The sequence below is a fragment of the Ictidomys tridecemlineatus genome, chromosome 9 (assembly GCF_052094955.1).
Source record: "Ictidomys tridecemlineatus isolate mIctTri1 chromosome 9, mIctTri1.hap1, whole genome shotgun sequence".
Taxonomy (NCBI): domain Eukaryota; kingdom Metazoa; phylum Chordata; class Mammalia; order Rodentia; family Sciuridae; genus Ictidomys; species Ictidomys tridecemlineatus.
This window is the reverse complement of record NC_135485.1, coordinates 148,163,198-148,181,259: the sequence shown is the minus strand read 5'-3', so window position 1 is coordinate 148,181,259 and position 18,062 is coordinate 148,163,198. Positions and strand designations below refer to the sequence as shown.

General features: G+C 59.1%; 1 protein-coding gene across 2 annotated transcripts in view; it reads left to right on the top strand.

Moving 5' to 3' along the window:
• The window catches only part of Synpo2 (synaptopodin 2), a 142,507-nt gene that overhangs the window by 39,340 nt on the left and 85,105 nt on the right, over nt 1–18,062 (top strand). The gene's annotated exons all lie outside the window — the stretch shown is intronic.

Below are 18,062 nucleotides of genomic sequence, written 5' to 3'. Positions count from 1 at the left end.
CCCGTGGATGTCAGAGTGGATTCCCACATCCCCCTTGAAGTGCGTGCACGTCTTCAGGGTGTGTGCTCGGCAGAGGCGGAGAGAAGGCCGGGGAGGCCACAGGGTCTTGGGAGGCTGTGCTGGGAGCCAAGCCAGAGAGCAGATGGGTGCGTGCTACCGTAACTGTTGTGGGTGCTTCTCCTTGGAAGCTGCAGGAGCTGGTGAGGACCTTCCCTTTTCCTCTCTGCGTCCACTCTTTCCCTGGTGGGTCTCCAGGTGCTGCCTGAGCCTGCGGCAGGGCTGCGCAGTAAAACTCAGCTCCGCGGAGCAGGTCAGGAGTGCACAGACTCCACTGTCACCTCCTCTCAGGGTAAATATTTATGTGGAACGAGGCACAGAGTTTAACCAGCGGAGCAGAGGGGCACACTCTCCGTAGCAACAGGGGCGTTTGTGTATTCACAGTTGGTCTGGAGGCCGGCAGGGAGAAGCCAAGACTGGAATTCCCTGTGGCCTGGAGTATTTATACAGCGCCCGCTCAGCCTCGGCCCTATTTGGGAATATGCGGGAGGGAGCCCGATCTCAGAGCTCAAGGGCACTGGAGTCAGGTGGTGGTGCTGAGCTTGGGCAGCCTGTGAGAGGCGGTAGAGGAGCTTGTGCAGAGCGGGGCCTGCCTGGCGGGATCGTCCTCGGTCTGTGCACCCCACGTGGAAGAGGCTGCAGCCCCGGGAGCCACAGCTGGGAACGCAGTGCCGCCTTCCCGCAGGTCTCCGGGAAGGGAAGCTCGGTAGAGTTCAACATGGGAGGGCCAGGCCCTGCACCTGGAGGCCACGGCGGCAGGGACTTCCGTGTGGCACTCCCGGGAGATACACACATTCCGTGACCTGGAGCTAAGCTGATGCCTAGTCACCTGGTAATTTGAATCCTTCGTATCGTGCACAATCTGTCATGGTGAGGCTGGTGAAGACTCACCCTCTGGACCACGTGGTTTACTTGCCACAGTTGGCCTCCTCAGCGCTGTGTCCTGGCGTGGGCCTCTCGGCGTGGGCCGTGTTGGAAGTCCTGACGGTGCTGTGCTGAGGCTGCAGGCCATCGTGGAGGGCCAGCCTCCGGGCCGCGTCCCTCACTGTCAGGGTCTGGTGTCCGTGGTCCAGTGCCCCCCCCAGCGGTCCAGGTCTGATCTCCCTGTGCTGGATGATGGGGAGACCCTCCTGGGGTTCCCTGAGGCACGGTCCACGGCCCCGGCACAAGGACTTATTTTCCATTCACCATATACAGCATGACTGAATACCTACTGTGTGCTCCTCCCGGCGGGGGACGCTGCAGCAGGAGACCCTGCTCATGGCCCCTGGGTGTCGGGCCCTGCTGGAGGCGAGTCAGCCCCCTCGGTGGGGAAGTTCTACAGGTGAGGGAGGCGGTCCACCAGGGCCAGAGGGAGGACGGGACTCCGGGCAGGGTCTCCTCCTGCCTCCTCCTCAGTGCCCTTTGCAGGCTCCTCCTCCTGGTGGGGAATCTGGCTCCTCGCGATTCTGACCCCAGTCTTCTGCGTCACCCAGACAGGACTCTAGCAGCCTGTCACCTCTGACCGTCCACCCGAGGGACTGTGGCTCAGTCACCCACCCCAGGTCCCTGTCCAGGCTCCGCCTCCCTCTCTGGTTGTCCTCATGGCTGACCTCAGCTAGAGGCTCTGCCGACACAGTGGTCCCTGGTCCTGAGCCACTCCTGCCCCAGCCACCCCCTGCTAGGCGCTTCCCTGGGGAGGCTGCTGTCCCTCCCCCAGCATCTGCTCACCCCTGTCACCCCTCCCAGTCTGGACGGCTCCTGCTGCTCACTGGCCTCTGCCTGGTCTCCCCCGAGACCTGCTCCCGGTGCAGCCAGAGGCCTCCCCAGCGCACAGACAGGGTCCCTCCAGTGACTTCAGTGTTGCTGGTGCCGATTCCCACAGGGCAGGGGCTGCGTGGACCGCCCTCCACTCTCCTGCCTCCACTTGGCCTCCACTGGCCCCGGGGGAGACCCACGCCCACCTGTTGGCTCCCCCCCTGGGCTGGGTCCCCTCCTACATGCGGCCTGTCTGGAAGATCTCACCCACGGGGCAGAGTCGATGGAGAAGGCTGGGAGGCTGAGGCCACTGGAAGGCTCTGGTCACTTGCACTTCCTGAGAGGACCCGGGAAGCGGCCCTGGAGGCGAGGACCTTGATCTGCCCCGTGTTGGGGAACAGCGTGGGACGGCTAGTGGGTTCATTCTGGAACACAGAGGCTCCCGAGCAGCCCTGGTGGACTGTGTGTCGGGAAAGCGGCTGGGGTATGAGTGAGTCGGGGGCAAGGGACGTACGTGGACTCGGGATGGGTGGGTGCTCGCAGGAGGAGAGCTGAGGACTCAGCCAGCTGGGGAGGGGGCATTCTCCCCGCTCAGGGCCCCGTGCCAACCCCTGGAGAGGACAGCCGTGGCACCCTGCCCTGCGGTGCTGCAGGGTAGCACCTGCTGGCCGTCCCACCCCGGAGGTGGAGGTGTCCTGAGCAGGTGACCTGTCTGCCTCGTCCCCTGGACCCAGCGCCCCCGGTGTGCCTGGCGCTGTGGAGTGGAGCAGCGGCTGGTGCCCTTCTGCCTGGCCCTGCGGTTGGGTTTCACAGGGAAAGCGCGGCATCTTCCTCAGCAGGTGAGGCTGGACCTGGGATTCCCGAGCACCTTCTCCTCTCTGTGAGCCGAGGCCTCCTGCTTTCACTCAGCGTGAACCTGGGCCAGCATCACCCATCTCACCTAAAGGTCCAGAGGACACATACCCTGCCCCACACCAGCATGGGTCTTTGCTGGGTGATTTTCCCTATGGGGACATGGGCACTGTCTGGAGGTATTTCAGGTGCCATAGCAGTCTCCGCTGTGGAGGCCGGGGCCACGGAGCCCAGTGCCTGGGGAGCCTCCCCTGCCCAGCCCAGTGCCCAGGGACATCTGCGTGACATGAAACCAGGTCCCCACAGTAAGCAGAGGACATTGGTGGGTCCACAGCAGGGCAGTTGGGCAACTTGAGTGAGTGGACACCAGCCAAGCTGCTCACTGACTCTGTGCTGATGCTTCTTCCTGGTGACAGCCCAGGCTGTGTTTGCCCACCAGTGAGGACAGCGGCCAGCGCAGGACGACCAGGCTGATGTGACTGTGTCCGGGACCCGCCATGCCTCCTGCCCTTCGGCTCTCACAGGGGATGTGCTGGCAGCAGACACAGGCGAGGCAGCTGCCCCGGGCAGAGCCCAGTGGCTTCACGTGGTAGCCCTGACCCCCTTGTGAGGCAGGAAGGGGGTCAGGCGTCCTGGTGGGTCAGCTGGGAGGTCACCACCCATTGGGCCTGTGGTCACATGGATGAGAGAGGATGGTGGTGGCTTCTCTCGAGGCGTGGGGATGCAGCTGTTCCACCAGCAGGACTCCCACACGATGGGAAGACACCAGGAAAAGCAGGATGTGCCCAGCGTGGGCATCGCAGAGCTCATGGCCATCTAGGCAGATGGAGGAAGGGGCCCTCCTTCTAGAAGGTTCCACAGGAACACCGAGGGGGTCCAGATGCCCAACTTAAGATGCCCGTCCTGCTGTCAGGGTCGGTCCACTCTCCACGTCAGCCCTGACGTTGAAGCTGGGCGAGAAAGGCTGACATCCCACAGGCAGGGCCCAGCGTGCTGGCAGCTCCAGCTCCGTCTCAGCCCGGCCGGCCGGGGCTGGGGAGCTCAGGGTGCCTCGTTCTTTCTGGGACCCCATTTTAGAATCTGACACCCCAAATGGAGAGAGCAGCTCTTGAAGCCTTTGAGAGGGAGCCAGGCCTGCTCAGCTCCCGTGGGAGCCGCGCAGGCTCCGCAGAGCGAACGCCGTGCTCCACGGTCCTTGATGTTCTCTGGACCTCACTCAGAATTGGTGCATTTCATGTCCTCTGTGGAACTGCCAGGCTTTGAACCGCGGGAAGTGATGGTGGAATGTGTTGGTCTCGCAACTCCATTCCAGCGTTTAGAATCCCAGACATGAAACGGTTTTAGCGGATTGTTCTCTCACATGGCGAGTTGGAGAGGACGCTGGGAATGTTCTGAGAGTGAACTCATGGACAAGGCTCCCTGTTTTCCTGTAGGAATCAGTGTGGAAGTAGGAGGTCATCCAGGCCTGGATGTCGGGTCCAGCAGCTTGAGTGGACAGTCATGCTGTTGCACTGTTAGCTGGGCTGCTTCCGTGAAGTCGGAGCCAAGGGTTTTGAATCACGCATTCTCCCTGGTTTCTGGGTTCTCTCCAGGTGAGCACTGGCTGGTGTTCTGGGTGTTGGGAGAGGTTCTGTTGAGCGTGGCTTCAGGTCAGGTTAGCTCATCTTCAAGCAGAACTCTGTGAGCCGAGTTCCTGGACCATGCGACTCTGTCTCTTGTTCTTCTGCTGCCTGCTGTGGACATGGCCACCTCAGCACACGTGTGGACGGGGCGGCCCAGCAGGATTCCTGTGTAGGCAGACACTCGGCAGCTGCAGCCCTGCTCTGCAGGCTCAGGGCTGATGGACGTGGTGCTTTTCCCCTGTGGTGTCGTCTGCCAAGCGTGTCCACGTCCACAGCTCTGCTCTGAAGTGCAGTGAAGAGGGGCATGGCTCCAGGTCCCCTGTGCATCCTCCTGCCCGGGAAAGCCCTGAGCTGTGTCTGCTGCAGCAGGCATCACATGCTGACTGCTCCTCCTCCGGTGTTGGAACTTGGTGAGGTAGCTCTTGAACTGGCTTGAAACAGTTTCTCTTACGAAATGTCTGAGATTAAACCTTTAACTTTATGAAACAAGGGGATATTTGTACTCGTAATCATGTGTTGTGAATTAAGTCCAATTGACTCTCTACACGATTCTCAAATTTCATTCCACAAACACTGGAGATGTGGGTGAGAACAGAGACACAACATGGCAACGGGTCACAGACAGAGTATCAACCTTACCACGCAGCTGTTATTCTGATCACGGAGACTGGTAGATATGTCAGACTTCCATCACGGTGACCAAAATACCTGACGTGAACAACTCAGAGGAGGAAAAGTTTACTTGGGGCTCGTACTTTCAGAGGGTCAGTCCATGGTCAGCTGACTCCACTGCTCTGGGCCTGAGGTGGGGGGACGTGGTGGAAGAGAGTGGCTTAGCTCATGTGGCCAGAAGCAGAGAGTGAGGATGAGTGAGGAAGGGACAGATGTGGTCCCCAAGGGCACACCCCAAAGGAGCCACTCCTAGTGCTAGGCCTCACTCCTACACGTTCCACTTCCCAGTAGACCAGTCCTATGGACCCCTCAGCAGATGAACCCACCGTGAAGTCAGGGCCCTCGGGACTCAGTCACTGACCAGTGGTCCCACCTCTGGATGCTGCTGCACCAGGGACAGTCCAGATCCCAACCAGAGAGCAGAGGTTCAGTTATGGGTCAGCCAGCACGCTCTTCATCAGGACAGTACGGCCCCTCCAGCGGGAGCTGGGTCTGTTCCAGCGATGCTGAGTACCACTGTTACTTACCAGGTGCTTTGTGACTTCTAAGAGTGTGCTCACCCTGGAACAGATGATCATCATCCCATTTTTATAAGGAAGAAAACTTGAACTCAGCAGTTGAGTAATTTTCCTGAAACTTATAGATTGAAAGTGGTACAGCCAGGATTCAAACCCAGAATCCACAAAGTCCACAGTGTTTTTTTTATTTTTAATTTGGAGACAGGGTCTTAGCCAGGCTGGCCTTGAGCTTGCCATCCTCCTGCCGCAGCCTCCCGAGTCTCTGTGATGACAGGTGTGTGCTCCAGTGCCTGGCCATTCTTCCTTGAGGTTAGATTCCTCACAGGGAAGAATCTACATGCAAAGAAAGAAAACAAGGCTGACAGGTGACCGGGAGCTTCCCTCAGCTGAGTGCAAGGCAGAGGGACCTCCCTCTTAACCCGCACCCTTGGGTCTAAGCACATCATTTATTTTCTGCTAAATTGTCGGGTCGGTTCTTCCAAACTGCTGGGAGGTTGGAGAGGAACGGCTGTCCTCCTGCGCTGGTCTGACTTGCTGCCCCAGGGCACACTCTGGGGTCCTGTGGCTCGGCTTCTTTCACAGGAGCCAGCCCCTCAAAACCCTCTGCTGAAGACCCTGCCAGGCGGTCTGAGTGGGCAGCGATGGCTGTTTGTCCATTTCCCACTGCCTGGCACAGGGAGGGCAGGTGCTCAGGAAGTGGTGGCTGGTGGCTGGACTCATCAATGACCAAAGCCAGGACATTATCAGCTTCAGGGAGGAAACTGACACTCCCCAGGACTGACCTTCTCCATCCGGAATGTTCCTTCTGAAAGTCAGGCCTCACTGACAGTCGTGCACTCTGTAGAGTGCATGCCTTAGCCACAGTGACTCCTGCTGTGCCTCCGTGATTCACAAGCACATCTGAAGTTGACGAGCACATGGGACTCCTCGGATTCCGGGGGACTGCCAGGGGTCACCAACAAGAAGACCACAGACAGCAGGTCACTGGGTACTGAAGGGTTCCATGGAGAATCAGTGATCCTGAACTCCTTTGACCCTGTGATGACCCTTCCCTAACACAGCTAGACTTTGGAAAGGACTGATCCATACAAAAGTGAAAGAAAGCCTGTGCTCCTGCCCTTCTTCACCATCCCAGTGCACAAGGCCTGGTTCCCAGTCTTGTCATCTCTGCCTTCCTGGTGCTAAGCACATGGGCAGTGTGTCCCCAAAGGGGTAGGAGCTGTGCAGGAGGTGTTCCCCCACTGGGAGTCTGAGCTGCACAGGAGGTGTGCCCCAACCCAGGGTTTGAGCTGTGCAGCAAGTGTGTCCCCATCTGGGGTCTGAGCTGTGCAGGAGGTGTGCCCCAACCCAGGGTCTGAGCTATGCAGGAAGTGTGTCCCCACCAGGTGTCTGAGCTGTGCAGGAGGTGTGTCCCCACCTGGGGTCAGAGCTGTGCAGGAGGTGTGCCCTCCACCTGGGGTCTGAGCTGTGCAGGAGGTGTGTCCCCACCTGGGGTCAGAGCTGTGCAGGAGGTGTACCCTCCACCTGGGGTCTGAGCTGTGCAGGAGGTGTGTCCCCACCCAGAGTCTGAGCTGTGCAGGAGGTGTGCCCCAACCCAGGGTCTGAGCTATGCAGGAAGTGTGTCCCCACCAGGGGTCTGAGCTGTGCAGGAGGTGTGTCCCCACCTGGGGTCAGAGCTGTGCAGGAGGTGTGTCCCCACCTGGGGTCAGAGCTGTGCAGGAGGTGTGCCCTCCACCTGGGGTCTGAGTTGTGCAGGAGGTGTGCCCTCCATCTGGGGTCAGAGCTGTGCAGGAGGTGTGCCCTCCACCTGGGGTCTGACCTGTATAGGAGGTGTGTCCCCACCTGGGGTCTGAGCTGTGCAGGAGGTGTGCCCTCCACCTGGGGTCTGACCTGTATAGGAGGTGTGTCTCTACCTGAGGTCTGAGCTGTGCAGGAGGTGTGCCCTCAACCTGGGGTCTGTGCTGTGCAGGAGGTGTGTCCTCCACCTGGGGTCTGAGCTGTGCAGGAGGTGTGTCCTCCACCTGGGGTCTGAGCTGTGCAGGAGGTGTGTCCCCACCTGGGGTCTGTGCTGTGCAGGAGGTGTGCCCTCAACCTGGGGTCTGTGCTGTGCAGGAGGTGTGTCCCCCACCTGGGGTCTGAGCTGTGCAGGAGGTGTGTCCCCACCTGGGGTCTGTGCTGTGCAGGAGGTGTGTCCCCACCTGGGGTCTGAGCTGTGCAGGAGGTGTGCCCTCAACCTGGGGTCTGAGCTGTGCAGGAGGTGTGCCCCAACCCAGGGTCTGAGCTATGCAGCAAGTGTGTCCCCACCTGGGGTCTGAGTTGTGCAGGAGGTGTGCCCCAACCCAGGGTCTGAGCTATGCAGGAAGTGTGTCCCCACCAGGGGTCTGAGCTGTGCAGGAGGTGTGTCCCCACCTGGGGTCTGAGCTGTGCAGGAGGTGTGCCCTCCACCTGGGGTTTGAGGTGTGCAGGAGGTGTGTCCCCACCTGGGGTCTGATCTGTGCAGGAAGTGTGTCCCCACCTGGGGTCTGTGCTGTGCAGGAGGTGTGTCTCCACCTGAGCTGTACAGGAGGTGTGCCCTCCACCTGGGGTCTGAGCTGTACAGGAGGTGTGCCCTACCTGGGGTTTGAGCTGTGCAGGAGGTGTGCCCTCCATCTGGGGTCTGAGTTGTGCAGGAGGTGTACCCACCACCTGGCATCTGAGTTGTGCAGGAGGTGTGTCCTCCTCCTTGGGTCTGAGCTGTGCAGGAGGTGTGCCCTCCACCTGGGGTCTGAGCTATGCAGGAGGTGTCCCCTCCACCTGGGGTCTGAGCTGTGCAGGAGGTGTGTCCCCAACTGCTTTCTGAGCTGTACAGGAAGTGTGCCCTCCACCAGGGGTCTGAGCTGTGAGGAGGTGTGTCTCTACCTGGGGTCTGAGCTGTGCAGGAGGTGTGTCCCCACCTGGGGTCTGAGCTGTGCAGGAGGTGTGCCCTCCACCTGGGGTCTGAGCTGTGCAGGAGGTGTGCCCTCCACCTGGGGTCTGAGCTGTGCAGGAGGTGTGCCCTCCACCTGGGGTCTGAGTTGTGCAGGAGGTGTACCCTCCACCTGGGGTTTGAGCTGAGCAGGAGGTGTGCCCTCCACCTGGGGTCTGAGCTGTGCAGGAGGTATGCCCCCACCTGAGGTCTGTGCTGTGCAGGAGATGTGCCCCCACCTGGGGTCTGAGCTGTGTAGGAGGTGTGTCCATACCTGGGGTCTGAGCTGTACAGGAGGTGTGCCCTCCACCTGGGGTCTGTGCTGTGCAGGAGGTGTGTCCCCACCTGGGGTCAGAGCTGTGCAGGAGGTGTGCCCTCCACCTGGGGTCTGACCTGTATAGGAGGTGTGTCTCTACCTGAGGTCTGAGCTGTACAGGAAGTGTGTCCCCACCAGGGGTCTGAGCTGTGTAGGAGGTGTGTCCCTACCTGGGGTCTGAGCTGTACAGGAGGTGTGCCCTCCACCTGGGGTCTGAGTTGTGCAGGAGGTGTACCCTCCACCTGGGGTCTGAGCTGTGCAGGAGGTGTGCCCTCCACCTGGGGTCTGAGCTGTACAGGAGGTGTGTCCCCACCTGGGGTCTGAGCTGTGCAGGAGGTGTGCCCTCCACCTGGGGTCTGAGTTGTGCAGGAGGTGTACCCTCCACCTGGGATTTGAGCTGTAATGGAGGTGTATCCCCACCTGGGGTCTGAGCTGTACAGGAAGTGTGCCCTCCACCTGGGGTCTGAGCTGTGCAGGAGGTGTGCCCTCCACCTGGGGTCTGAGTTGTGCAGGAGGTGTACCCTCCACCTGGGGTTTGAGCTGTAATGGAGGTGTATCCCCACCTGGGGTCTGTGCTGTGCAGGAGGTGTGCCCTCCACCTGGGGTCTGAGCTTTGCAGGAGGTGTGCCCTCCACCTGGGGTCTGAGTTGTGCAGGAGGTGTACCCTCCACCTGGGGTCTGAGCTGTGCAGGAGGTGTGCCCCACCTGGGGTCTGTGCTGTGCAGGAGGTGTGCCCCACCTGAAGTCTGAGCTATGTAGGAGGTGTGCCCTCCAGCTGGTTTCCCGTTCAGCAGGACACATCAATGTGGGCAGGGAAGCTAGATGGGGAGGAATGAAGGGACAAGAGACAGGAAAGGTGACAGCAAGACAAAAGTTCTGATCAAGCTGCAAACTTTTATTGTTCACACAGGGGTATTTATATGCTGGGGATGGGGAAGCTCTCTAATCAGCAATTGCTGTGTGGGTATTCATATGCTAGGGATGGGGAAGGTCTCTGCAATTGCTGGATGTTGGTGGTAAAAATGCCAGCTGCAAGATGTCTGATGATCCTGATAACTGCAGGATGTTCCAGGGAGATAGGTAGCTGCAGGATGCCTTCAGGGCAGGATGTCTCCCAGGGGGCTGTCAGGCTAATCTTTGAAGGAGAATGTCCTTCTAGTCCCTGACACCAGGGGTCTGAGCTATGGAGGAGATGTGCCCCCACCTGGGGTCTGAGCTGTGTAGGAGGTGTGCCCCCACCTGGGGTCTGTGCTGTGCAGAAGGTATACCCTCCACCTGGGGTCTGTGCTGTGCAGAAGGTATGCCCCCACCTGAGGTCTGTGCTGTGCAGGAGGTGTGCCCCACTTGGGGTCTGAGCTATGTAGGAGGTGTGCCCCACCTGGGGTCTGAGCAGTGCAGGAGTTGTGCCCCACCTGTGGTCTGTGCTGTGCAGGAGTTGTGCCCCACCTGGGGTGTCGGAGACCAGCTCCAACAGGGGGTCTCAGGAGACGAATGGATGGTGAGGAGTCAGCGAAAGAGGGGGTGGAGAAACAACACAGACACCAAAGTGAAGGTGTTGATCCCCATCTTTACTTGTGAAGTTGATCATATATACTTTTAATTTTGGCAGGCTTACAGTACTTTGTGGTTACAAAACAGGAATCATTATTCAAACAAAACAAAATATTACGTAGCTACAATTAGAATAGAAGAATGTATCTTGGCTTATGCATAAGCAAGCATTTGTACTTTCAGTTCGCGTTTTGCTTTGAGCAGTTTCTGCTTAGTTAACTTTTAATAATAGTTACAAATGTCCCAAACTATTGGCCTATACCTTGACTATTCTTTCTTGACTTACTGACTGGAACCGGTGCCATGGTTACGGCAAGGGGTTGACTTGTTATTACTTTTAATCAAACAAAAGTAAGAGCACAAACCATTGTGCACAGGAACAAGAACAAGTTGCCCAGTACTAAGCACTAATCTATCTTCTTAACATTAATTTTTCTTCTCTAGATTTTAATTTAATTTCTCAAAAACTTCCTTGACAGGAATACAGGGAGTTTTTCTTTAGACATTAACAATTTACACTCCACAGCTGAATCATTGCATTTAGAGCAAACAGATCTATGCTTTAGAAGTAGTTACATTAATTGGGAAAGTCATGATTTTTCCTTCATACTTAATGGTCATATGAGAAATCAAAACTATTCTTATTAAAGGAATACAAAAACAAATCAGCCCATTCCCAGAAACATACTGCGCTCCTCCAGAGGATGGACGCCTTGCTCCATCCACCTCAGTAGGGCCTTGCCATTGCCTGAGTCAGGGGAGGGGCGCAGCACTGGGGTCTGAGCTATGTAGGAGTTGTGCCCCACCTGGGGTCTGAGATATGTAGGAGATGTGCCCCACCTGGGGTCTGTGCTGTGCAGGAGGTGTGCCCCACCTGGGGTCTGAGCTTTTGGGGAGTTGTGTCCCAACCAGGGGACTGAGCTGTGCAGGAGGTGTGTCTCTACCTGGGGTCTGAGCTGTGCAGGAGGTGTGTCCTCCACCTGGGGTCTGAGCTGTACAGGAGGTGTGTCCCCACCTGGGGTCTGAGCTGTACAGGAGGTGTGCCCCTCCTGGGGTCTGAGCTATGTAGGAGGTGTGCCCCACCTGGGGTCTGAGCAGTGCAGGAGGTGTGCCCTCCATCTGGGGTCTGAGCAGTGCAGGAGGTGTGCCCCACCTGTGGTCTGTGCTGTGCAGGAGGTGTGCCCCACCTGGGGTCTGAGCTATGTAGGAGATGTGCCCCACCTGGGGTCTGTGCTGTGCAGGAGGTGTGCCCCACCTGGGGTCTGAGCTTTTGGGGAGTTGTGTCCCAACCAGGGGACTGAGCTGTGCAGGAGGTGTGTCTCTACCTGGGGTCTGAGCTGTGCAGGAGGTGTGTCCTCCACCTGGGGTCTGAGCTGTACAGGAGGTGTGTCCTCCACCTGGGGTCTGAGCTGTGTAGGAGGTGTGCCCCTCCTGGGGTCTGAGCTATGTAGGAGGTGTGCCCCACCTGGGGTCTGAGCAGTGCAGGAGGTGTGCCCTCCATCTGGGGTCTGAGCAGTGCAGGAGGTGTGCCCCACCTGTGGTCTGTGCTGTGCAGGAGGTGTGCCCCACCTGGGGTCTGAGCTATGTAGGAGTTGTGCCCTCCATCTGGGGTCTGAGCAGTGCAGGAGGTGTGCCCCACTTGGGGTCTGAGCTATGTAGGAGGTGTGCCCCACCTGTGGTCTGTGCTGTGCAGGAGTTGTGCCCCACCTGGGGTCTGAGCTATGTAGGAGATGTGCCCCACCTGAGGTCTGTGCTGTGCAGGAGGTGCGCCCCACCTGGGGTCTGAGCTTTTGGGGATTTGTGTCCCAACCAGGGGACTGAGCTGTGCAGGAGGTGTGTCTCTACCTGGGGTCTGAGCTGTGCAGGAGGTGTGTCCTCCACCTGGGGTCTGAGCTGTACAGGAGGTGTGTCCTCCACCTGGGGTCTGAGCTGTGTAGGAGGTGTGTCTCTACCTGAGGTCTGTGCTGTGCAGGAGGTGTGCCCCATCTGGGGTCTGAGCTGTGTAGGAGGTGTGCCCCACCTGGGGTCTGAGCTGTGCAGGAGGTATGTCCTCCACCTGGGGTCTGAGCTGTGCAGGAGGTGTGCCCCATCTGGAGTCTGAGCTATGCAGGAGGTGTGCCCCACCTGGGTTCTTAGCTGTGTAGGAGGTGTGCCCCACCTGGGGTCTGTTCTGTGCAGGAGGTGTGTCTCTACCTGAGGTCTGTGCTGTGCAGGAGGTGTGCCCCACCTGGGGTGTGCTGTGCAGGAGGTATGCCCCCACCTGGGGTCTGTTCTGTGCAGGAGGTGTGCCCCCACATGGGGTCTGAGCTGTGCAGGAGGTGTGTCTCTACCTGAGGTCTGTGCTGTGCAGGAGGTGTGCCCCACCTGAGGTCTGTGCTGTGTAGGAGGTGTGCCCCACCTGGGGTCTAAGCTGTGCAGGAGGTGTGTCTCTACCTGAGGTCTTTGCTGTGCAGGAGGTGTGCCCCATCTGGGGTCTAAGCTGTGTAGGAGGTGTGTCTCTACCTGAGGTCTGTGCTGTGTAGGAGGTGTGCCTCACCTGGGGTCTAAGCTGTGCAGGAGGTGTGTCTCTACCTGAGGTCTGTGCTGTGCAGGAGGTGTGCCCTCCACCTGGGGTCTGATCTGTGCAGGAGGTGTGCCCCACCTGGGGTCTGAGCTGTGTAGAAGGTGTCTCTACCTGAGGTCTTTGCTGTGTAGGAGGTGTGCCCTCCACCTGGGGTCTGATCTGTGCAGGAGGTGTGCCCCACCTGGGGTCTGAGCTGTGTAGAAGGTGTCTCTACCTGAGGTCTTTGCTGTGTAGGAGGTGTGCCCTCCACCTGAGGTCCTAGCTGTGCAGGAGGTGTGCCCTCCACTTGAGGTCCTAGCTGTGCAGGAGGTGTGCCCCACCTGGGGTCTGAGCTGTGTAGAAGGTGTCTCTACCTGAGGTCTGAGCTGTGCAGGAGGTGTGTCTCTACCTGAGGTCTGAGGTGTGCAGGAGGTGTGTCTCTACCTGAGGTCTGAGGTGTGCAGGAGGTGTGCCCCACCTGGGGTCTGAGCTGTGCAGGAGGTGTGCCCCACCTGGGGTCTGAGCTGTGTAGAAGGTGTCTCTACCTGAGGTCTGAGCTGTGCAGGAGGTGTGTCTCTACCTGAGGTCTGAGCTGTGCAGGAGGTGTGCCCCACCTGGGGTCTGAGCTGTGTAGAAGGTGTCTCTACCTGAGGTCTGAGCTGTGCAGGAGGTGTGTCTCTACCTTAGGTCTGAGCTGTGTAGGAGGTGTGCCCTCCACCTGAGGTCCTAGCTGTGTAGGAGGTGTGCCCTCCACCTGAGGTCCTAGCTGTGCAGGAGGTGTGCCCCACCTGGGGTCTGAGCTGTGTAGAAGGTGTCTCTACCTGAGGTCTGTGCTGTGCAGGAGGTGTGTCTCTACCTGAGGTCTGAGGTGTGCAGGAGGTGTGTCTCTACCTGAGGTCTGAGGTGTGCAGGAGGTGTGCCCCACCTGGGGTCTGAGCTGTGCAGGAGGTGTGCCCCACCTGGGGTCTGAGCTGTGTAGAAGGTGTCTCTACCTGAGGTCTGAGCTGTGCAGGAGGTGTGTCTCTACCTGAGGTCTGAGCTGTGCAGGAGGTGTGCCCCACCTGGGGTCTGAGCTGTGTAGAAGGTGTCTCTACCTGAGGTCTGAGGTGTGCAGGAGGTGTGCCCCACCTGAGGTCTGAGCTGTGCAGGAGGTGTGCCCCACCTGGGGTCTGAGCTGTGTAGAAGGTGTCTCTACCTGAGGTCTGAGCTGTGCAGGAGGTGTGCCCCACCTGGGGTCTGAGCTGTGTAGAAGGTGTCTCTACCTGAGGTCTGAGCTGTGTAGAAGGTGTGTCTCTACCTTAGGTCTGTGCTGTGTAGGAGGTGTGCCCTCCACCTGAGGTCCTAGCTGTGCAGGAGGTGTGCCCTCCACCTGAGGTCTGAGCTGTGCAGGAGGTGTGCCCCACCTGGGGTCTGAGCTGTGTAGAAGGTGTCTCTACCTGAGGTCTGTGCTGTGTAGGAGGTGTGCCCTCCACCTGAGGTCCTAGCTGTGCAGGAGGTGTGCCCACACCTGTTCTGAGGCAGCCTCAGTGCTGTGCTGGGGGAGCACTCTTGTAACAGGGGACATTTGCACACTCTCCAGGTCTTGTGCTGAGTTGGGCAGCTACTCGCCTGGGTGCATGGGAGGAGGAGGGTAGCCGACATCTGCAGGGCACCTCCCAGCTGCTGGCCCTGTCTCAGCACCTGCCTGTCTCAGCTCACTGAGCCTCAGGATGGACGTATGAGGCAGGTGTGATGATGTACCCACTTCATAGAGGGGGGAGCTGAGGGTGGTTGTGGCCCACAGTCGCACAAGAGTAACAATGACACTGTGGCCAAAATACTTGGGGTCAGGGTACCTGTAGTGGGGCCAGGAGAGCTCTGCTGCACAGGGTCACCTGCAGGTGTGCTGACTTGGGGTCAGAGTACCTGTAGTGGGGGGCCAGGAGAGCTCTGCTGCACAGGATCACCTGCAGGTGTGCTGAATTGGGGTCAGGGTACCTGTAGTGGGGCCAGGAGAGCTCTGCTGTGTAGGGTCCCCTGCAGGTGTGCTGACTTGGGGTCAGGGTACCTGTAGTGGGGGCAGGGAGAGCTCTGCTGTGTAGGGTCACCTGCAGGTGTGCTGACTTGGGGACAGGGTACCTGTATGGGGGCCAGGAGAGCTCTGCTGTGCAGGGTCACCTGCAGGTGTGTTATCTTGGGGTCAGGGTACCTGTAGTGGGGGGCCAGGAGAGCTCTGCTGCACAGGGTCACCTGCAGGTGTGCTGAATTGGGGTCAGGGTACCTGTAGTAGGGCCAGGAGAGCTCAGCTGTGCAGGGTCACCTGCAGGTGTGCTGACTTGGGGTGAGGGTACCTGTAGTGGGGGGCCAGGAGAGCTCTGCTGTGCAGGGTCACCTGCAGGTGTGCTGACTTGGGGTCAGGGTACCTATAGTGTGGGGCCAGGAGAGCTCTGCTGTGCAGGGTCACCTGCAGGTGTGCTGACTTGGGGTCAGGGTACCTGTAGTGGGGGCCAGGAGAGCTCTGCTGTGCAGGGTCCCCTGCAGGTGTGCTGACTTGGGGTCAGGGTACCTGTAGTGGGGGCCAGGAGAGCTCTGCTGTGCAGGGTCCCCTGCAGGTGTGCTGACTTGGGGTCAGGGTACCTGTAGTGGGGGCCAGGAGAGCTCTGCTGTGTAGGGTCACCTGCAGGTGTGCTGACTTGGGGACAGGGTACCTGTAGTGAGGGCCAGGAGAGCTCTGCTGCAGAGGGTCACCTGCAGGTGTGCTGACTTGGGGACAGGGTACCTGTAGTGGGGGGTAGGGAGAGCTCTGCTGTGCAGGGTCACCTGCAGGTGTGCTGACTAGGGGTCAGGGTACCTGTAGTGGGGGGCCAGGAGAGCTCTGCTGCACAGGGTCACCTGCAGGTGTGCTGACTTGGGGACAGGGTACCTGTAGTGGGGGGCCAGGAGAGCTCTGCTGCACAGGTCACCTGCAGGTGTGTTATCTTGGGGTCAGGGTACCTGTATGGGGGCCAGGAGAGCTCTGCTGCACAGGTCACCTGCAGGTGTGCTGACTTGGGGACAGGGTACCTGTAGTGGGGGCCAGGAGAGCTCTGCTGCACAGGTCACCTGCAGGTGTGCTGACTTGGGGTCAGGGTACCTGTAGTGGGGGGCAGGAGAGCTCTGTGGCACAGGTCACCTGCAGGTGTGCTGACTTGGGGACAGGGTACCTGTAGTGGGCGGCCAGGAGAGCTCTGCTGCAGAGGGTCACCTGCAGGTGTGCTGACTTGGGGTCAGGGTACCTGTAGTGGGGGCAGGGAGAGCTCTGCTGTGCAGGGTCCCCTGCAGGTGTGCTCACTTGGGGACAGGGTACCTGTAGTGGGGCCAGGAGAGCTCTGCTGCGCAGGGTCACCTGCAGGTGTGTTGACTAGGGGTCAGGGTACCTGTAGTGGGGGCCAGGAGAGCTCTGCTGCAGAGGGTCACCTGCAGGTGTGCTGACTTGGGTTCAGGGTACCTGTAGTGGGGGGCCAGGAGAGCTCTGCTGCACAGGGTCACCTGCAGGTGTACTGACTTGGGTTCAGGGTACCTGTAGTGGGGGGCCAGGAGAGCTCTGCTGCAGAGGGTCACCTGCAGGTATGTTGACTTGGGGTCAGGGTACCTGTAGTGGGGGCCAGGAGAGCTCTGCTGCAGAGGGTCACCTGCAGGTGTGCTGACTTGGGTTCAGGGTACCTGTAGTGGGGGCCAGGAGAGCTCTGTGGCACAGGTCACCTGCAGGTGTGCTGACTTGGGGTCAGGGTACCTGTAGTGGGGGGACAGGAGAACTCTGCTGTGTAGGGTCACCTGCAGGTGTGCTGACTTGGGGTGAGGGTACCTGTAGTGGGGCCAGGAGAGCTCTGCTGTGTAGGGTCACCTGCAGGTGTGCTGACTTGGGGTCAGGGTACCTGTAGTGGGGGGCCAGGAGAGCTCTGCTGTGTAGGGTCACCTGCAGGTGTGCTGACTTGGGGTGAGGGTACCTGTAGTGGGGCCAGGAGAGCTCTGCTGTGTAGGGTCACCTGCAGGTGTGCTGACTTGGGGACAGGGTACCTGTAGTGGGGGGCCAGGAGAGCTCTGCTGTGTAGGGTCACCTGCAGGTGTGCTGACTTGGGGTCAGGGTACTTGCAGTCGGGGCCAGGAGAGCTCTGCTGCACAGGGTCAGCTGTAGGTGTGCTGACTAGGGGTCAGGGTACCTGTAGTGGGGCCAGGAGCGCTCTGCTGTGCAGGGTCCCCTGCAGTGTTTTTCCTTTTACCATGTCAGGATCAAAGATACAGACCTGGAATACTTGCTGTCCGCCCTGCACCTCACCCACTGGTTACTGAGGTCTGACCCTAAATTTAACTTCCGAGGTCTGCTGAGAGCCAGTTTGCTGATATGTCCCAATATTACCCTCGGTGGGCTGGAGAGCAAGTGTGGAAGGAGGATCCACCTCTGCCATTTCAAACACTTGGCACACAACCAGTTTCTGCTCTTGGTCTTGCCACGCGCTCACCTAGGAGACATATGAGGGTGGTCAACCTGATTGTTCCCAACAGTCCCAAGCCAAGTAGGTGGCAGGAACAGCGGCTGTGACAAGATCATGGTGAGCACTCGTTTAACCAAGGAGTGCCCGTTGTGCACATGCCAGGCAAAGCCAGTGCACAGAATCCAGGTGTAGAGACTCACCAGCAGCAGCCTCTTCCTGGTCCCTGGGGCCACTGCCCTTTGTGGTCACCACTGCCCTCTCTGGTCACTTGCTTTTCTCTGCTGAGTCTCCTGGCTCTCTTCTTGCCCTTTGCCTTCTCTGTACTCCCTGTAGGTGAAGGGGGTTGACCCACCAAAGAGACAGAGAGCTGTGGATTTTTCTGACTAGGGGAGTGCTGTCTTTGCAGATTTAATTAAGGTAAGGGAATTAAGTGATGAGATCCTGGACTATGCAGGTGGACCTAAACCCAGCCCAGGACCACAGAGGCCACTCAGGGGGAGGAAGGCAGAAGATTTGCCCCCAGCCTCAAGGGCCAGCAGCAGTGCCAAGCCTTGGTGGTGGCCTCCAGAGCCGCAGGAGAATGAGGGTTTGCAATGGAAACAGCTGATTTGTGGTCATTTGTTCCAGTGTTCACAGGAGGGGACCTCAGATCTCTGCGTCCATCAGGTGGAGGACTCCTGGATTTCCTTTGCCAGCCCTGGCTTCCCAGAGCACCCTGCTCACCCACTCACTGCCCTTCTGCAGTGCTGAGCCGGTCTTTCCCAGAGTCAGGCATGTGTTCTCCTGTGGGCTGGAACCTT